This window comes from Schistocerca nitens, chromosome 1 (genome assembly GCF_023898315.1).
Source record: "Schistocerca nitens isolate TAMUIC-IGC-003100 chromosome 1, iqSchNite1.1, whole genome shotgun sequence".
NCBI lineage: Eukaryota > Metazoa > Arthropoda > Insecta > Orthoptera > Acrididae > Schistocerca > Schistocerca nitens.
Genome location: NC_064614.1, coordinates 547,878,860 through 547,899,515, shown reverse-complemented (window position 1 = coordinate 547,899,515; position 20,656 = coordinate 547,878,860).

Sequence of the window (20,656 nt, the reverse complement as noted above, 5' to 3'; positions counted from 1 at the left end):
GAAAGCCTCAAGTGCTCGTTTATCCCGCGCGCTATTCTAGGGCAGATCGGTAGAGAAATAGCTTGAAGGTGGTTCATCTCCGCCAGGCACTTAACTGGGAATCATGTAGATGTAGAAGGATAGTGCAAAGCAGCACTCCTCTCCCACAAACCATGGACTTCACTGCAGTGTGGAGGCTTCCGTGCTTCAACAATACAGATTACCGAATCCATTTGCATCAGCGTCGTAGGGGTATCTGTGGAGAGACTAGACCAGTCTAACATTTGGTAGAGAGAGAGTTTTTCAGTGCTTGCAGGGGCATCAGTTCGAATGACCGACTGATCTGACCTTGCTGTGTTGGTACTGTGGCATGGCTGAATCCAAGAGCAAACTACAGTGATTAGCCAGAAGGAATTTCCAGTCTGTAGCAGAGTGTGGGCTGATTTGAAACTTCCTGGGAGATTAAAACTGTGGGCTTGCCCAAGGCTCGAACTCAGAACCTTTCCCTTTCGCAGACAAGTGTTCCACTAACTGAGCCCCCCCCCCCCTCCCCCTACCAGGCACGACACAGAACCCACCGTCAGAGATTTACTTGCGCCAGATCTCCCACTTTCCAAACTTCATAGCAGTCCTCCTGCAACCTTGCGGGACTATCACTCCTGAACGAAAGAATATTACGGAGAAGTGGCTTAGCCATAGCCTCGGGGATTGTTTCCAGAATGAAACTGTCATCCTGCAGCAGAGTCTGCTCTGATTTAGAACTTCCAGGCAGATTAAACTCCGTATGTAGGAGAGAAGTCGTGGCGGGAGTAAAGATGCGAAGGTTGACAGTGACTCGAGGCTGGATAGTTCAGTCGGTAGGGCACTTCTCTCCACAATAGCCTGAAGCTCGAGGTGTGAGTCCAAGGCCGGCACACGGTTTTAATCTGGCAGGAAGTTAATCAAAAACATACGTTTTTCATATTAGGTGCATTGTGCTGCCGCCTACTGCCAGGTAGTCCATATCAACGACCTCAGTAGTCATTAGACATCGTGAGAGAGCAGAATGGAACGCTCCGCGGAATTCACGAACGTGGTCAGGTGACTGGGTGTCACTTGTGTCATAGGTCTGTACGCGAGATTTCCACGCTTGTAAACATCCCTAGGTCCACTGTTTCCGATATAATAGTGAAGTGGAAACGTGAAGGGACACGTACAGCACAAAAGCGTACAGGCCTACCTTGTCTGTTGACTGACAGAGGCCACCGACAGTTGAAGAGGGTCGTAATGTGTAATAGGCAGACATCTATCCAGACCTTCACACGGGAATTCCAAACTGCATCAGGATCCACTGCAAGTACTGTGACAGTTAGGCGGGAGGTGGGAGAACTTGGATTTCACGGTCGAACGGCTGCTCATAAGCCACACATCACATCGGTAAATGCCAAACGACCATGCGCTTGGTGTAAGGAGCGTAAACATTGGACGATTGAACAGTGGAAAAACGTTGTGTGGAGTGACGAATCACGGTACACAATGTGGCGATCCGATGGCAGGGTGTGAGTACGGCGAATGCCCGGTGAACGTCATCTGCGATCGTGTGTAGTGCCAACAGTAAAATTAAGAGGCGGTGGTGTTATGGTGTGGTCGTGTTTCTCATGGAGGGGGCTTGTTTTGAATGGCACTATCAAAGCACAGGCCTACATTGATGTTTTAAGCACCTTCTCGCTTCCCACTGTTGAAGAGCAATTCGGGGATGGCGATTGCATCTTTCAGCACGATAGATCACATGTTCATAATGCACCGCCTGTGGCGGAGTAGTTACACGACAATAATAGACCTGTAATGGACTGGCATCAATCCTATAGAACACGTTTGGGATGTTTTGGAAAGCTGACTTCGTACCAGGCCTCACCGACCGTCATCGATACCTCTTCTCAGAGCAGCACTCCGTGAAGAAAAGAAACCTTCCGGTACCTGATTGAACGTAACGCCTAAGAGAGTGTAAGCTGTCATCAAGGCTAAGGGTGGGCCAACGCCATATTGAGTTCCAGCATTACCGATGGAGGGCGCCACGAACTTGTAACTCATTTTCAGCCAGGTGTCCGGACACTTTTGGTCACATATTGTACGTTCGAAGTAAACGTGCAATAACCACTCACAGTCGGCAGGTGGTAGCACTAGCAGAGTGTATAAAGCGTTTCGGGGAGACACGAAAAACCGAGCGGGGTAGTGCAGTGGTAAGGACACTGGACTCGCATTTGGGAGGATGACGGTTCAAACCCGCGTCCGGCCATCCCGATTTAGGTTTTCCGTAATTTCCCTAAATCGCTCCAGCCAGCATCGTCCCTTCAACAGGGCAAGATTCCTTCACCCTATGCCTTTCGCGGGCAAGTGCTCTACCGACTGAGCTACCCAAGCACGACTCACGCCCCGTCCCCACAGCTTTAATTCCGCCAGTACCTCGTCTCCAACCTTCCTAACTTCACAGAAGCTCTCCTGCGAACCTTGCAGAACTAGCACTCCTGGAAGAAAGGATGTTGCGGAGACATGGCTTAGCCACAGCCTGGGGGAAGGCATAGGTCCCGGGTTCGAGTCTCGGTCCGGCACACAGTTTTAATCTGCCAGGAAGTTTCATATCAGCGCAAACTCCGCTGCAAAGTGAAAATCTCATTCTAGAAACATTTCCAAGGCTGTGGCTATCCATGCCTCCGCAATATCCTTTCTTTCAGGAGTGCTAGTTCTGCAAGGTTCGCAGGAGAGCTTCTGTAAAGTTTGGAAGGTAGGAGACGAGGTGCTGGCGGAAGTAAAGCTGTGAGGAGGGGGTGTGAGTCGTGTTTGGGTAGCTCAGTAGGTAGAGCACTTGCCCGCAAAAGGCAAGGGTCCCGAGTTCAAATCTCGGTCCGGCACACAGTTTTAATCTGCCAGGAAGTTTCAGAGCAGTCATTGTCGTAATGCAGAAACGGAGTGATTTATCTGACGACCAATAGGGCGTGATCATTGGCTTTCGACCTAAAGGTGGAAGAATTTTCTAAACGGCCAAGTCTGTAAACAGTTCCCATGTCACTGCGGCTAAAGTATACCGCCCATGGCAAACTAGCGCTATCCAAAACCGGGGCTGAGGCAGCTGTGGTTTACCAAGGGCCATAGATGACAGAGGTGACCTATGGCTGCAGAAATGTGTACGAGCAAACAGGAGTACAACTGTTGAGCAAGTGACCACTCAGATGAACCAACGAGATACCAGCAGTGTCTCCTCAACGACTGTTCCACGAACGTTGCTGCACATGGGTCCATGCAACAGGCATCATGTTCATGCACTCACTGCTGTTCATAGGCGACGAAGGTTGGTATTTACCTGAGTCGAAACAAGGCCCCGGGAGTAGACAACATTCCATTAGAACTAGTGACGGCCTTGGGAGAGTCAGTCCTGGCAAAACTCTACCATCTGGTGAGCAAGATGTATGAGACAGGCGAAACACCCTCAGACTTCAAGAAGAATATAATAATTCCAATCCCAAAGAAAGCAGGTGCTGACAGATGTGAAAATTACCGAACAATCAGTTTAATAAGTCACGGATGCAAAATACTAACGCGAATTCTATACAGACGAAAGGAAAAACTGGTAGAAGCCCACCTCGGGGAAGATCAGTTTGGATTCCGTAGAAATATTGGAACACGTGAGGCAATACTGACCCTACGACTTATCTTAGAAGCTAGATTAAGGAGAGGCAAACCTACGTTTCTAGCATTTGTAGACTTAGAGAAAGCTTTTGACAATGTTGACTGGAATACTCTCTTTCAAATTCTGAAGGTGGCAGGGGTAAAATACAGGGAGCGAGAAGCTATTTACAATTTGTACAGAAACCAGATGGCAGTTATAAGAGTCGAGGGGCATGAAAGGGAAGCAGTGGTTGGAAAGGGAGTGAGACATGGTTATAGCCTCTCCCCGATGTTATTCAATCTGTATATTGAGCAAGCAGTGAAGGAAACAAAAGAAACATTCGGAGTAGGTTATAAAATCCATGGAGAAGAAATAAAAACTTTGAGGTTCGCCGATGACATTGTAATTCTGCCAGAAACAGCAAAGGACCTGGAAGAGCAGTTGAACGGAATGGATAGTGTCTTGAAAGGAGGATATAAGATGAACATCAACAAAAGCAAAACGAGGATAATGGAATGTAGTCGAACGAATTCGGGTGATGCTGAGGGAATTAGATTAGGAAATGAGACACTACTTAAAGTAGTAAAGGAGTTTTGCTATTTGGGGAGCAAAATAACTGATGATGGTCGAAGTAGAGAGGATATAAAGTGTAGACTGGCAATGGCAGGGAAAGCGTTTCTGAAGAAGAGAAATTTGTTAACATCGAGTTTAGATTTAAGTGTCAGGAAGTCGTTTCTGAAAGTATTTGTATGTAGTGTAGCCATGTATGGAAGTGAAACATGGATGATAATTAGTTTGGACAAGAAGAGAATAGAAGCTTTCGAAATGTGGTACTACAGAAGAATGCTGAAGATTAGATGGGTAGATCGCGTAATTAATGAGGAGGTATTGAATAGAATTGGGGAGAAGAGAAGTTTGTGGCACAACTTGACTAGAAGAAGGGATCGGTTGGTAGGACATGTTCTGAGACATCAAGGGATCGCCAATTTAGTATTGGAGGGCAGCGTGGAGGGTGAAAATCGTAGAGGGAGACTAAGAGATGAGTACACCAAGCAGATTCAGAAGGATGTAGGCTGCAGTAGGTACTGGGAGATGAAGAAGCTTGCACAGGATAGAGTAGCATGGAGAGCTGCATCAAACCAGTCTCAGGACTGAAGACGACAACAACAACAACCGCCAATGGATATACACTGAGTGGCGAAGGTGGCCTTCTCAGAGGAATCATATTACCATGATTTATGCTCCATTTTTTATGACCCCCCCTCCCCCGGCCTCAGGGGGCGTAACGCACCAGGATGACAGAGGGACATGGTTCGGGAGAGAGGGATGAAACACGCCGGGGCGTGCATAGATACGCAGACAAATTTGGCGTTGACTTTTGTTTCGCCGAAAAACACATGTTCTGCTGATTTAGATGTCGGCTGTGTACGACTGTCGCGGAAATCCGCTACCACAGCATCCTTCTGCTCTGTGCGCGTGACGTAACGGCTCCTTTCTTCAGCCAGGCGGCGTGTGTTGGCCGAGGCGGAAGCCCCGCGAGTGCTCTTCGGAGTGCGGCTAAAGCTATACTCGTCTCACCATGTGGAGCGCTGAAGGGTAACCGTGTAACGAGCCGACTGGCGGTACTCAAGATCGAACTCACGATAACAGATCGTACTGTACCAACGTCGCTATGCCGCTGATGTATGGCTTCCTGCCGCGCAAAATTACTTGAGCGAACCAATCGACCACTATAGCATGAATTTGGTACAGTTTTAATTTTACTGTCGATGTTATGACTGTGGATCGCTATTAGTTTTCAGATGATTCCAGTGGTAGCGGAGCGCCTGGCAAATACTCGAAGTCTTTCTCTTACCGTAGTTGCACTCTCAAAAGACAAATTGAAGACAGATCAACCCTCGGATAATTAATACTGCAGCAGTCATAACCATTGAAGAGACGGCAGACTCAAATGTCGAATAATAATAAACAGCTTCTTTACTGTACACAACGGTCGTAATCATACAGTGACACTATTACACCACGAATAGCCACGCTAAAAAATTCCAATGACACTGACAAACAATATCGAGCAGCAGTTACGAAACAGGCAGATTTCGATAACAACTCCCGTTATCGTACTATCGGACAAAACAAAACACCAAACTACTTTAAATACAGTACCTGTTTATATTAGGTAAAACTAAATGTTACCTCTAGCTTGCAACTGTTCTCACACACAACAAAATTCTCACAGCAGCAGACTATCTCTGGAAAAGTCTCGTAATCTTTTAATTACTTACAATATTTATATTCACTATATCGTCGTGTTACGACCAATTCACTTTAAGTTGCTTTCACCGATATCTATAAGGATTAAGTTAACTGATGCTACCATTAAATCTCTTTCTGTTTAGTCCAACGTTGCTATGTAAATAATACGACGTAACGTATTCCACAGATTTACCAATCTTTGTTATTAGTGTAATCACTGACTTTTCCGTGATAACTTTCGACAACTTCAGTTCTAATTGAAGTTACTTAGGACACTCTTTCCATAAATGAAATCGTTTTAACTGTTTAGAATATCTACACTCTGTATATTTAGCGTGGATCAACTCAATTAATGAACTTTTTGATCAGTCAAAATTTACAAATACCATCGTAAAATTGTGTCATGAAAAGCGTTATAAATACCTCTGAAACTAAACCTTTGCCTTTTTTCACAAAATGCACCTACACACAACAGCTACTAATTGACCACACGCAAAGGTTTCTTTTAACCCAAGAAAACTGGTATTTATTGGATCTAGATATCTCAATACAATTTAGTTCACGCAAGTGAGCGAGTGCCAGCAAAGACTAACACACCCCACAAAAACGGAAATTCAATAATAAAAAAATTAATAAATAAACAAAAATCGTAGGCGCCAGCGCCTCTTTAACCCTAACCTTAAATAACAATTTAACACAATTCTGAGCCTCTTCAGGCATTAACAAAACGCGACCCGCTAAGTTCCCTAAATTGAAATAGGCCACTCGTCACTTTGACCAACAAAGTTTTCGTTTAGCTGCGTGCTGCTTGTAAATGGTTCCTTTTATTCTCGTCGCTTATCAACTCAACTACTTGTGCGATTTATCATGTTACAGTGAAACAGTTCGAATCTATACGAGCCAGTTCTAGGTCCGCTGTATGATCGTGGTATTTAAACAACAACAACAAACATGTGTTCGAGGTTTTCCCTTCTCGACACACCCCATTCACTACCGAACCACTCCAACAAAGCAGCTACCAACTCAATTACTTCTGGGCGAGCCGCGAACACTAATCGTACAGCCCGCATCTCGTGGTCGTGCGGTAGCGTTCTCGCTTCCCACGCCCGGGTTCCCGGGTTTGATTTCCGGCGGGGTTAGGGATTTTCTCTGCCTCGTGATGGCTGGGTATTGTCTGATGTCCTTAGGTTAGTTAGGTTTAAGTAGTTCTAAGTTCTAGGGGACTGATGACCATAGATGTTAAGTCCCAAAGTGCTCAGAGCCATTTGAACCATTTTTTGAACTAATCGTACACCACGGACAGGATATCGGTTCCAACGATTCCCAAAAACTCATCAACTGCAAATCTCCTTCTCTAAAAATGGTTCAAATGGCTCTGAGCACTATGAGACTTAACATCTGAGGTCATCAGTCCCCTAGAACTTAGAACTACTTAAACCTAACTAACCTAAGGACATCACATACATCCATGCCCGAGGCAGGATTCGAACCTGCGACCGTAGCAGCAGCGCGGTTCCAGACTGCAGCGCCTAGAACCGCTCGGCCACACCGGCCGGCTCTCCTTCTCTCTAACACGGCTCACGCTGTATCTATCACAGCAAACTATTCATTACTACCGAACTGTCCACAATAAATCGTTCGCCTTAGCACATAAATTCGCCAAAACCATTGTCTCATCCGCGACTATTTATAAAATTACACAGAGCCTGCGTACGTTTCGTAGCTCAGCTTTGGGAGGAAACTGCCGTCACAGCCGCATATATGAACAGGGGCCAAAAAGACAAAGTATCCACGCAGCCTCCGTGAACTGCACAAAAACAAGATACTAGTTCTACTAGGCAAAACTTCTTTCCCTCTCCCAAGCCTTACCACCAACTGCGGTGCCTCAATACACCACGCAATGGATCGGTATCCTATCCGACCTAGACGTACCCCGATACATCAACTTAGTCGGTAACTAACTACCTTCTGACGTCATACAAAAGGAACCATTTACACGAACAAACACGCAGCGCCACGCCAACTTTTCACAATTAATTAATTATTCGTTTATGCTGTCGGTTCTCTACGACAGCGGCCGGTTGCTGCGCGTCGCTCAGGCAGCATCTGTGGACCCAGCGATGGCGAGTTGCTGCGTCGCTGAAGTCGCGCGCGCTCACCACCTGTTTTTTTCGTCGACACTCTCGGATCATCTGTAATGTTTTGTCGCCCTTAATACATCGTACAAGTATATTTGTAGTAACCATCAGGTGTTATTAGCCGTTAATCGGGTCGGATGCTCATCAATTGTAATGGCGAACGAAACCTGTGCGTTTTGACACACCACAACCGCCAACAGCCGTCGCTGCAGTAGAACGTCAGTAGCCCCAGTGGCCCGAGCATCGCGGCCCGGCTCTGCCCTTGCAAACGGAATCTTGCGTTCCGTCGAACGGCGTCACCCAGGGAGCGGAGGCTGCCCCCCCCCCCCCCGCCCTTCCTCACACCGCCCCCCTCCATACCGCGTTGCTCCAAGAACCTGTGCAGCGGCAAGTTTCGAGCCCGCTTGGCGGTTGATTCTGTGGGCCGGCTGGCCGCCGAAATTCATCACCAGATGATGGTCTTGGCTGGCCTGCAACTTAAACCTCTCATCGGTCTCTCGACCAGACAGCATGGCGACGCGTCTGCTTGCATTGGGCATCTGGCCTCCCTTACGTATACTCCTTTTCTTATGCCTCTGACGTAGGTCCTCTGGAGGCGAGGAGTGGAGTGTCCGTTAGTAAATTATAACGTCACCTTTTTTCTAGCCCGCTTCGGCCCACCACATACAGGTTAATGGGCGCTGAGGTAACTGCAACATATCGGTTTTTCAAAGCATATCAGTGCCCTGTGATGCACCTGATTACTCCACTCCTGTCTCCACACTCATTCATACAGGGTGATTTTTTCCACCATGTACAAACTATAGGGATTGATCGATGAGACGATGTGGCACAAAATAGTTGAAACGTTCCCTAAGAAAAATTATGAATGACTGTGCTAGTAAACTACTATGTTATTTGATACAAACACAGCTGAGTAAAACTGAACATACTCAGACAGTTCTCTCTTTACTTATTCTGATCATCACTAAACCGACTCACAATATTTTTTTAGCGCAACGCAATCTGGCTTTCAATAATCCCTACAAAAGAATGGCCCTGACTAACAATAACCTATACCTTTCATGAATCACTTACCTCACAAAAATCTTCGTTACTCGAACTACTGCAATACAGCAAGCTGAAATACTGCCAGCTAAATAAAAGATTCTAACTACTGAAGGCACTAACTACTGATAGGCATAATTAGCAAATGAAAGATATTAATACAGAACAAACAATGTATTTACCTTAATAATGTTCAAAAGTCATGTGTGTATATATATATATATATATATACACATGCCTAGTATATATATATATATATATATATATATATATATATATATATAATAAAAATGGTTCAAATGGCTCTGAGCACTATGGGACTTGACATCTGAGGTCATCAGTCCCCTAGAACTTAGAACTACTTAAACCTAACTAACATAAGGACATCACATACATCCATGCCCGAGGCCTAGTATATATATATATATATATATATATATATATATATATATATATATATATATTCATGACATCCATCTTTACAAATTTTCTTCTCAAAACTCTGGCATCTCTCTCTCCACATCCACCACTGCTGGCGGCTCACCTCCAACTGCGCAATGCTGTGCGCTGTTCCCATCCAACTGCCCAACACTACAATAGCGAATATTGCAACAATGCCAACAAGCCACAGACTGCACCCAGCACAGTCAGTGATTTTCATACAGAGCGCTACGTAGCGTTACCAACATAAAAACCTAAACAGCCTACTTACAAAGTCTAACGAATTTATGTCCGGAAATGCACGGTTCCCATGCTAGAGAGAATTTATTCAATCATATTTTGTTACAGAGACTGCGGTCTAATATGCGCTGCACCATACAGCCATAGTTACAGTATGCATGATTTCCTCGTAGAGGGTGGTACTGTTGCTGATATGTCTTCTGCAATAGTAATTGGTAATGTTGTGTCTGATTCACTTCTTTTGCTGACTCGCCTTGTAGTTGATATGATACAGCATTGTACACAGTGGTTCCGTATTCGATCGAGAGCCTGCCGACATGGCGTCTATTTACGGAAAGGCAAATTGCAATGGGCGGCGGGCAGCAAGAATTATATCAGACCTATCCTCGCCGACAACTACCGCAGCATTCAATGTTTGAAACAGTGTTTCGCTGTTTGTATGAGACAGGATCGCTTCAAGAAGTAGGAAATCATGAAGGACATACCCGAAATGTTCGGACACCAGTGGCTTGAAGGGAATGAAAACGTGACTAACGTTGTGGAAGGCCACCGCCACGTCTGTACCAGGCACTTGGTCAGCCGGTACAGGGTTAGGCAGACGACCGTGTGGGACATTCTCCAAGTCAGCTGAACTACCCTTCTCATTTACAGCGTGTGCAGGACTTACTAGCGAATGACTTTCCGTTTCGGGAGCAGTTTTGTCCCTGTTTCTTCACCAGGCAACCACGATTCCGGGATTTGTGTCATCCATCTGTAGGGAAGGAGCATACTCACGCCTTATAAAATTCACATCAGTCTTTCCATTGTGTGCCAGCCTAGTCCGCTGTAAGTAGCTCTGACGTCATAAATATTGCGCAATACTTTAAAATGAAGTAAATAACCTGAAACGTTTCTAGCATGTCAGGAGTAATACTAAATCAGTATGTGTTGAATATCAGTTCAATAACTTTAACCATTTTCGAAATTTGGACATTTTTCTGTAAACATCATTGGCGCAACAGAAAAGAGCTAGAAACTTAAAAATTTATATTTCGATTCCTTTTGCATAATAATTTAGTATAAACAGTATTCTGGATCTCACAAATTAAAATTTTAGTTGAAATTCATGATTTTCTGGTTTTTATCTTAAAAATTAAGAAAGCAAGATAGATTAAGTAGGCGAATAAATAAAGCTAGGATGTTTAAATTTAAGTAGAAGGGAGATCCGCTATAATCATACATATGTGAGAAGTTTCAACTGAATAACTATAAAACTATAGCGATAGCGTATCTCCAAAGGGCAAGTTCAGAGCTCGTCTACTGCGTGTAGTGTAATTAAATTAATTATCTCGCCCAAAATATTTGACTTAGCCACGTCAGACTTTTATTGTGATTACTTACCAGTGTGCTGATTGCACATTTAAATTGAGAGCTTCATCGGCCATCAGCAAAGGAAGCAATGATTTATTCGATAACTTAAAGTGGTGCATTACTAGCCCAGCGGCTAGTCGGGAGAACAGATTTGATCAGGCGTTCCCTTAGCTGTCCGCACCGCGGCTTTATATGTAAGAAAGCTGCGTGAAAAAGGAGAAGGCCCCAGTTCTCTCCAGACGCTGACTAGCGCACCACCTGTGCCGGGAGTAGCGTCGCGTCGGTATCGTTGATATAAACAGCCTCCGATGCAGTAATAAGTTACTCCGGATACGCATAACCATGAAATCGTTTTCGAGTGAAGTGTTAATTTTGGGATGACGTTAATGATCTATCTTTAGTTTGCGTATGTCGTATTTTCACGTGCCGCCGCAGGACAGACATTCTACCATTATTAATGTGGCGTTTGATGAACATTATCATCAAATTATGGCGAGCATTCACTTAAACATTTAATTTGAACAGTTATAGGTGCATCAGCACATTAGACTCTGAACTGTTCTGGTAGTTGGATTGTGTGGATGCTTTTTGGTCTGTGACTTTCAGAATATAGTGAACATTTTAGACAGAATGGTTTTTGATTGTGAATCCCAGACAATCTCCTAATTCCTCAGAGCTATAAGCTGTAGCTATAAATGTATTTCTCAGATGAAGTGAGCACTAGGAATTCTAATTACAAGCTTAACGTTTTGCTAATCACTTTCTGGTTGCCAATATTGTAGTTAGAGAGCCAGTGTTGAGAACGGAAAACAACAGCATTAAATAAATTGCAGGAACATTAACAATTATTCCACCCACCGCCCCACACATCTTATTCAAATATGAGGTCACCATTACGTGTAATGGTATTTTCAACTTTCACAACGGTCATCTGTGTGATAGTCTGTAGAGCCCCCATGGTATGGCTACAGCGCCGGCCGCTGTGGCCGAGCGGTTCTAGGCGCTTCAGCCCGGAACCGCGCTGCTGCTACGGTCGCAGGTTTGAATCCTGTCTCGGGCGTGGATGTGTGTGACGTCCTTAGGTTAGTTAGGTTTAAGTAGTTCTATGTCTAGGGGACTGATGACCTCAGATCTTAAGTACCATAGTGGTTAGAGCCATTTGATTTATGGCGACAGCAAATCATCAACATCGGTGCAGCCGGAGAGTGTGGGGCGGGATAACTGACGACCGTATTTTGAGACCAGTCTTATTTCCACGTCGCCTATTTGGCCGGAACTATCGGAGTTTCTTGCGGGTAACTTTGCCTCCCCTGCCGGAAGAAGTGTCACTGATGATTTGGAGGGATATGTGGCTGCTACAGGATGGAGCCCACTTCGCCGCTAATGTCCATCTCAGTCGTGTCTTCCCTGGTCTACAGCCTACAACACACAGGGAACACACGGCACGTGGTCAGAGCAACCTTCATTCGTCAGCGCCGTCTGCTGTGGCAACGACGCATTTCCGGCCACATGTTCGTAGGCTCTTTTTTCCTCCATTTCCAGACAGAATTCCGTCCCCGCAGTTTGTCGGTTTTATTTAGCTAAGTTTCGCTACAGTAGTAGATGTTAATGAATGTTCCACACGAGGCCTCTTTCCTCGTGCGCAAGCACAGACGCAAGGGAACAAAAGCGCGTACGCAAAATTTAGTTAAAAGAGGGCATTAAAAGCATGCGCGCTCTCACGTCCAACGCGTGCATCATTGTGCAAGCAGTCTGCAAGCGTGTACACTTCTCTGCTCGGTAATTTATTCGACAGAAGAAGAAAACATGAAGGCTACTCTGTATGAAACAGTATCGAAATAACTGAGGTACAACAGGCGAGAAATACAAAGTGACGGCGACGTTTTGTTTACAAATTTCAGAAGAGTGTTACAGCAAGCTTTTGATTTTCTGGATGGGGAACTCAGAACTTGTAGCTTTAGGCAAGGTGCTATTATTCGCAATGCCATTTCTGCAGCGATAATATGGCAATAAAGTTTTGTTAGCAGGGTAGCAGCGACCTGTGTACCAGTTTGAGCTGTTTATTTCGCTTTTCCAAACACGGCATGGTTTTCAATGACAATTCTTGAATCTGTAAAACTTTTAAGAGAACTTCTTAGCGGTTATACACTGAGGCGACAAAGCTCATGGTATACCTCCTAATAACCTGACCCTACGACTTATCTTAGAAAATAGATTAAGGAAAGACAAACCTATGTATCTAGCATTTGTAGATTTAGACAAAGCTTTTGACAATGTTGACTGGAATACTCTCTTTCAAATTCTGAAGGTGGCAGGGATAAAACACAGGGAGCGAAAGGCTATTTACAATTTGTACAGAAACCAGATGGCAGTTATAAGAGTCGAGGGACATCAAAGGGAAGCAGTGGTTGGGAAGGGAGTGATACAGGGTTGTAGCCTATCTCCGATGTTATTCAATCTGTATACTGAGCAAGCAGTAAAGGAAACAAAAGAAAAATTCGGAGTGGGAATTAATATCCGCGGAGAAGAAATAAAAACTCTGAGGTTCACCGATGACATTGTAATTCTGTCAGAGACAGCAAAGGACTTGGAAGAGCAGCTGAACGGGATGGATAGTGTCTTGAAAGGAGGATATAAGATGAACATCAACAAAAGCAAAACGAGGATAATGAAATGTAGTCGAATTAAATCGGGTGATGCTGAGGGGATTAGATGAGGAAATGACACGCTTAAAGTAGTAAATGAGTTTTTCTATTTGGGGAGCAAAATAACTAATGGTGGTCGAAGTGGAGAGGATATAAAATGTAGACTGGCAATGGCAAGGAAAGCGTTTCTGAAGAAGAGAAATTTGTTAACATCAAGTATAGATTTAAGTGTCAGGAAGTCGTTTCTGAAAGTATTTGTGTGTAGTGTAGCCATGCATGGAAGTGAAACGTCGACAATAAATAGTTTAGACAAGAAGAGAACAGAAGCTTTAGAAATGTGGTGCTACAGAAGAATGCTGAAGATTAGATGGGTAGATCACATAACTAATGAGGAGGTATTGAACAGAATTGGGGAGAAGAGAAATTTGTGGCACAACTTGACTAGAAGAAGGGATCGGTTAGTAGGACATATTCTGAGGCATCAAGGGTTCACCGACTTAGTATTGGAGGGCAGCGTGGAGAGTAAAAATCGTAGAGGGAGACCAAGAGATGAATACACAAAGCAGATTCAGAGGGATGTAGGTTGCAGTAGGTACTGGGAGATGAAGAAGCTTGCACAGGATAGAGTAGCATGGAGAGCTGCCTCAAACTGCGGACCACAACAACAACAACTACAACAACAACATCGTGTCGCACCTTCTCTTACCCGGCGTAGAGCAGCAATTCGACGACGCATGGACTCAATACGTCGTTGGAAGTCCCAGGCAGAAATATTGAGCGATGCTGCCTCTAGACGCGCGGGATTAGCCGAGCGGTCTCGGCGCTGCAGTCATGGACTGTGCGGCTGGTCCCGGCGGAGGTTCGAGTCCTCCCTTGGGCATGGGTGTGTGTGTGTGTTTGTCCTTAGGATAAGTTAGGTTAAGTAGTGTGTAAGCTTAGGGACTGATGACCTTAGCAGTTAAGTCCCAGAAGATTTCACATGTATTTGAACATTTTTTACTGCCTCTATAGCCGTCCATAATTGCGAAAGTGTTGCCGTTGCAGGCTTTTGTGCAGGAACTAACCTCTCGATTATGTCCCATAAATGTTCGATGGGATTCATGTCGGGAGATCTGTGTGGGCAAATCATTCGATCTAATTGTTCAGAATGTTTTTCAAATCAGTCACGAACAACTGTGGCCCGGTGGCATTGCACATTGTCATCCATAAAAATGTCATCGTTGTTTGGGAGCATATAGACCACGAATGGCTGCAAACGGTCTCTCGGTAGCCGAACATAATCATTTCCAGTCAATGATTGATTCAGCTGGATCAGAGGACCCAGTCCATGCAAACGCAGAGCACGCCATTATGGACCCATCACCAGCTTGCACAGTGCCTTGTTGACAACTTGGGTTCATGGGTTCATGGGGCCTGCGCCACGCTCGAAAAATACATCAGCTCGTATCAACTGACATCGTTTCTCATCCGACCAGCCCAAGGATTTCCAGTAGTCTAGGGTCCAATCGATAAGTTACGAGCCCAGGAGAGGCGTTGCAGTCGGCGTCTTGATGTTAACAAAGGCACTCGCATCGGTTGACTGCTGCCGTAGCGCATTAACGCCAAATTTCGTAGCAATGTCCTAAAGGATACGTTCCTTGTACGTGCTACATTAATTTCTGCGGTTATTTCATGCAGCGTTGCTTGTCTGCTAGGACTGATAACTACACTCAAGCGCCGCTGCCCTCGGTCATTAAGTGAAGGACGCAAGCCACTGCGTTGTCCGTGGTGAGAGGTGACGCCTGATATTTGGTATTTTCGGTACATTCTTGATCCTGTGGATCTCGGAATGTTGAATTCCCTTATGATTTCCGAAATGCAGTGTCCCACACGTCTAGCTCCAACTGTTATCCCGCTTTCAGAGTCTGCTAATTCTCGTCGTGTGGCCATTATCACATCGGAAACCTTTTCACATGAATCACCTGAGTACAAATGACACCTCTGCCAATGCACTGCCCTTTTATACCTTGTGTACGCGGTACTACCGCCATCTGTATATGTGCATACCATTATCCCAACACTTTTAGTCACCCCAGTGCATGATGATTAGTTGGCTTGCACTACATTTTTGCATTTTATTTCACACAACTACTTGTTTACACTACTACGTTCAAAAGGTAATATAGAACATCTACAGTCTTGATAAATTCGGAAATATCATCGAACCCAGTATTGCGTTTTTTCTTAAATTAGTTTTTCTTGCATCTTCAGTGTCCTTCATTTCAAATTCTAGTGGTTTGTTGAGGAGCCCGCCGGTTCTGATATTTTTCGGTTGTTCAGATGCCAGGTACTCCAGTATTTTTTTTTATTTTTTTTTTATTTATTTATTTTTTTTTTTTTTTTGCTGTTAAGTCGCCAAAGCGTTAACGTTGGCCCACAATTTCACAAGCACTTTCATAAATTTGTCGGCTGCTTCTTCACTGACTTCTTTCTTCCAGAGTAATTCCTTACAGAAATATGGTTCAAATGACTCTGAGCACTATGGGACTTAACTTCTGAGGTCATCAGCCCCTAGAACTTAGAACTACTTAAACCTAACTAACCTAAGGACATCACACACATCCATGCCCGAGGCAGGATTCGAACAGCAATATGACTTGAGACTTTTTATCATATTTTTCGTCCCCACCAAGTCATCCCTCATGCTTCGCACTCGGGTTATCGCATCTCCATTTTTGTTTCAAATAACCTTTAGGAGAGAATTTCCCTACGTTTGGCTGTAGTCATCGATAAATTTCAGCGTGCATTGTTTGGACCCAACAGACATCACTGGACATAAATCTCCTTAAAGCGTAGCCACAACACAGTAAACTACGAAACATACTTGGACTTTAGCTCTCTGTCGTATGGTGAACAGCGAAAGAAATTCCCATCAAATCCGGAAAGCAATGCGCTATGAACACGCCCTCCGTTTGGAACAAATTATGAGTACGCAAATACGCGTGGTTGCTTGTGCTCTTGGAAAAGTGGAGCGCTGACGCGAAGTTAAAACAGGAAAAAGGCATCCTGTGGATGCACCTCCAGTGGATAATAACAGGTACAGCCGTACAGTCACACAGGGACCTACAGTAGCTACCCAACGGCGCACTCTTGAGATATCGACATACAGGTAGTTGCTGTGAAGCAGAGGCACAGTTTTCCCATCTACGGACTCGATAATGACGCACAGTTCTAACAGGACAATGCCGCTTGCAGTTGTCACGTGGTTCGAGCATCTGTTGCGCATCGTGAAATGTCCTGCACAAAAGACTCAAAGCGTCAGAACTCGACTTGCCTACACTACTAGCCATTAAAATTGCTACACCACGAAGATGACGTGCTACAGAAGCGAAATTTGTCGCACTTACGCCACTGGCTTGGAATGGGCCTTAGTTGTGTGTTCTCTGCTTCATCGCTAAAAAGTCTAACAAAAGCCGGACAGGCGTCACTGCTTAGTTAATCATTGAAGTTAAGTTCTTTGTATGCTGGTATTAAATTTTACAGGCTACTTTTAGGGCAGTAGTCCAGGTGTCAACCGAGTCCGTTTCAGATTCTGTACGAAAACTGTAACTGAAGTAGCTCCGTTTTTACCAAAATTTTCTACAGATATTTGGAGCAAAGAGCTGTCACAAAGAATTGGAACTGAGCATAGATCACTCGGAAAAAAAGGTGAGCAGGACCGACGCAAACAGAACTCACCTCAGTCCGTATGAGATAACGATTTTTTATCAGGTAACAATGCAACACGTTAGACTGGATGAAGTGTCATGCGTGGGCATCAGAATAATTTGGTTCATCCTGTATGAGAATGCCCATGTTCTGTTCAGGTGTGTTTGTGCAAGTTAAGACTATGGAAGGAAAACATTAGGTAAACAACTGCTCTGCTCTCGTTTTCCTAGTTGCAGGTTTTTGGAGGTGTCAAGAGTGGGAACGTTGAGGTTCAAATGGCTCTAAGCACTATGGGACTTAACATCTGAGGTTATCAGTCCCCTAGATTTAGAACTACTTAAACCTAACTAACCTAAGGACATCACACACATCCATGCCCGAGGCAGGATTCGAACCTGCGACCGTAGCAGCAGTGCGGTTCCAGACTGAGGCGCCTAGATCCGCTCGGCCACTGCATCCGGCGGAACAGTGAGGAAATATTGAATTAACAGACCAGTGTTTGTATTGTTTTACTGTTAGTTTTCCTTAACATTTCACGTTCAAAACCGACTCTTCATACTTCAATGGATTTTGCATCTTGTGTAGACAGATTCTGTGCTCTAATAGACCAATAGAAAGACGGGAAGTATCACCGTCAACTTCAGTGCATTTGCAAACTATTGTACATGTATGATTAATCAAATGTTCAAATGTCTGTGAAATCTTATGGGACTTAACTGCTAAGGTCATCAGTCCCTAAGCTTACACACTACTTAACCTAAATTATTCTAAGGACAAACACACATACCCATGCCCGAGGGAGGACTCGAACCTCCGCCGGGACCAGCCGCACAGTCCATGACTGCAGCGCCTTAGACCGCTCGGCTAATATGATTAATCGATGCTGGGATGCGCTTTAAAGAAGACTGTAGAGAACAGTTTAGTTTAATCAACCATGTAAGCTCTCTGCGAAATGCAGTGAAACTGACGGTGAATGTCCAGTTTGGTAACATTTGAACACCATTTGTAATGCTGAAAGTTCCAAACAGTTGCACTTCGAACAACATGGAGAATATATCGTAAGTTTGTTGTCATGATGTCTTCCTTCAGAATGATCAGCACTATAACGTATTAATATAGGTTCCTTTCCTTAAAAAAAGAAAAAAAGAGAAAAAAGCAGCTGCGTAAATGAATTAGCATTAGTTGCACTCTCAGGCTTACCCAGACGACGCGACTATCTACTGCATGAGGAACTGTTATGCGTTGATATTTACTGTCAATCACTCGTCATATACAATAAAATATCAGCCTTTGACGAAGACTGTCAACTAGGCTCTCGCTCCCCTTCCCATTTAATTGTTGAAAACATATTGCTGTACTGTTTTCAGCCATCACCAACGTTGGATAAATTTTTATTGGTGGCAAACAGGCCAAAATAGTTTAATGACAGCACGGTTCTGCAATTTATCCATACCATCAAAATGTACACAGTACGACTACTTAATAAAGTTGTCTGAAACAAGTTAACACTTGATTTAATATTATTGTGCAACATGTATCAATAAAACAAAAACTGAATTCATATGAACTTCAATTGTGTCCTATGCGCATAAATTTTCTCCTTGCTCTGACAATAAGTCATTCGTGAGTAGAATGGGACAAAATCTGAACCCTTAACTGGTATCATACGTGTGAGACGGCTGTCGAGCTCCCTGGTGGACATCCCCTTCCCTACTGGTGTTGTTTCATCTTTTACTCCGGTGTACCTTTCAGTTGTAGTGCTGGTCTCTTGCTGTGAGTGTGAGGTACCGCTGGCACCATTTGACCTTCAGTGAATCCACAGTAAAGCGGCCGCAACGTTTCGCAGACGTTTTCATCAAAATGTCATGTTTTATTGGGATAATTACGGTGAAATATGTTATGGTTATTACTGACAGTGTCTCACAGTTAATTTACACAATATGGAGCCTCTGCCAGATCCATCTCACCATTGAAAACACCCGGAACAGACTGTTTGTTCTCAATGAGTTCTAAGTGTAAATGAACCATTCTTCGACATTTATGTGGAAGAAATGAAGAATGAAGTTTTGGATGACAGTGATATTGATCCATATTACGAGACAGCCAATGATGATGATAGAAATTCAAAGCAGGATGACGATGACGATGATGCAATCTAGGACATACAAGGGGCAAAGATAATCTAAGTAGAAAACAGTTATATCGCCGTGATTCCTTCATTGTGATAGGGGAAACTGCTTCAAATGGACAAGAACACAACCACCAACTAATGTCAGGATAAGACAACATAACACGGCATTGCAGGTTCGTGGTCTGCGACTTAGGACTAATACCTTCAGTAATAATTCAGATGTTGAACAAATATGGTGTCTTCTTTTGCTCAAGACATTTTAGGTAAAACAAAAGTACTCTCACGTCCTTTGTACATATTTGATGTTCCTGAGCTGCAAGCTTTTATAGGCTTCACAGCAATTTCCCAGTGTGGCAATGAATCCATAGATAAACATTTCTGAGTGGATGGAAGCGGACGTAACCTTTTTGCTGTGAAAAAAGCTTATTTCGCATCGGGAGTTGTTAGATTTGAGGCCACTGATGACAGCAAAAACAGGAGAAAAGATTCGACTGCCGGAGTGCCGTTTTCTCTTTCATTCCCGTCATCTGGGTTCCCAGGTCGAAGGCATTGAGCTGTCAGCAGAGTTACTCTCTAGAGTGTACTAATTTTATCGATAAAATGCTTATACTTTTTTGGAACAACACTTGCGTATTTTCTGTACTTTCTTTTTGTTTATTAACATTTTGCTGTGCTTTTATCTTCATATGTATGAAGATATATGTTGTAACTAGCTGCGACTAATAAACAATTAATAAGCTAAGACAATATTGTACAATTCAACAGCAAACTTCTGGAGTCTGACAGACACCATCATAGCAGTTAACGTTGAAAATCGTGTTATACCAATTAAGGGTTAATGTGTGCTGAAGTTGTCGGTCAGAGTAGTCGAGCAGGTTCGAATCGTGCCTCGGGCATGGATGTGTGTGATGTTCTTAGGTTAGTTAGGTTTAAGTAGTTCTAAGTTCTAGGGGACTGATGACCTCAGCAGTTAAGTCCCATAGTGCTCAGAGCCATTTGAACCATTTTTTTGTGCTGAAGTTCATCGAGTGATTAAGCGGTGTATGCCTATACGGGTTCAAATAAATGCCTACGTAATCTAAACACCAGCAGACTCAACGTC